Here is a 1,432-nt window from a genome sequence, read left to right on the forward strand (position 1 = left end):
TGCCTAGTGTTTCCACACTCTTCACACATCATGCGGGAATCATGAATGTGCATGACTTCTTGCTTCTCATTGGCTCGATCTTCGAGCTTCTTCATGAGCAGGTCCATCTTGGCAAACAACATGTCCACCTCCTTGAGTTGATGCATACCTCCACATCTTTTGCGGGTCTAAACTCGTTCTTCATTCTAGCCTTGGTTGGAGGCCATCTTCTCCATGAGAGCTGTTGCAGTTGAGAGTGTGAGTGACATGAAAGCACCTCTAGTAGTAGCATCCATAGTCTCATGGGTACTATTGGTCAACCCATGGTAGAAAGTCTGCATGAGTAGCTAATTCTCCATCCCATGATGTGGACATTCTAATATATAATCTTGGAAGCGTTCCCACGCCTCAAGGATAGATTCATCATGTTGTTGTTGGAAACTTGAAATTCTCCCACGCAGACAATTGGTCTTGCCTGTGAGAAAGAACTTGGTTAGGAAAGCAGTGGAGCAGTTATCCTATGTAGTGTTTCTATCTTTGTTGGCGTAGAACCATTGCTTCACCTTTCCCAAGAGTGAGAATGGGAAGAGGCAAAGTAGTATGGCATCTTTGAAACTCCTTTCATGGTGAAAGTGTTGCAGATCTCCAAGAAGTATTGGAGATGAGCACTCACATCTTCATGTGCCTTTCCACAAAACTGGCTTGCTTGCACCATGTTGATAAGAGCTAGCTTGAGCTCGAATCCATTATCTCCAACATTGGTCATTGGTCCAGTATTGATGTTGGCTGTAGTTGGAGCAGAGAATTGGCGGAGAGTCTTGTCAGCCATAGCTTCAAATTCAGGTGTTAGGCTTTGCCTTATCTGGTTGTCTTCTGACTCTAAAGCTAAAACTTTCTTGAGTTTAGCCTTAGTTCTCTTAAGTAATGCTTTTAGATCGTCAACGTTGTTTGTTGGAAGGTCAAAACCAATCATACATTACCCTGCATAAGATACAAAAGTAGACAAAACAAGGGTAATCCTATTTGAGTAGAGGTCAATGGTTATCTCGATCACATAAATAAGTTAAGGTTTATCAATACTTCCTTCTTGCCTAGCTACCTTCCCCGACAACGGCGCCAGAAATGCCTATTGGTATTTATTAACTTGTCACTTGTTTTAGTAGCCACCTAATGTATGTCTACATCTCTTAACATTACTTTACCAGGTTGTCATCCCTAGTGATGATGCCAGAGATGCTTGTTGGTACTACTTAGCATTACTACTAGAACAACACTAAGTAGTAGTTTATTATTTTATGTGACTAGGAAGAAAATATATAGATATGAATGAAAGGGATCTGCAACTGCATAGATCATATACCATTGTAGCACTTCACCCGGGAGTATTCTAGGTATTGTTATTTATATTTTTACCACAGGGAAGGCCTGGCAAGAACATGTATTGATAACTTAT

At 41.1% G+C, this 1,432-nt stretch overlaps 1 non-coding gene across 1 annotated transcript; it reads left to right on the forward strand.

The window, feature by feature from the left end:
* The first annotated feature begins 336 nt into the window (after positions 1-336).
* LOC136502465 (small nucleolar RNA R71) lies at positions 337-443 on the forward strand. The gene has a single exon (XR_010770601.1). It is a non-coding gene; the product is annotated as a small nucleolar RNA R71 (small nucleolar RNA).
* The last annotated feature ends 989 nt before the right edge of the window (positions 444-1,432 follow it).

Source organism: Miscanthus floridulus, chromosome 13 (assembly GCF_019320115.1).
Source record: "Miscanthus floridulus cultivar M001 chromosome 13, ASM1932011v1, whole genome shotgun sequence".
NCBI lineage: Eukaryota > Viridiplantae > Streptophyta > Magnoliopsida > Poales > Poaceae > Miscanthus > Miscanthus floridulus.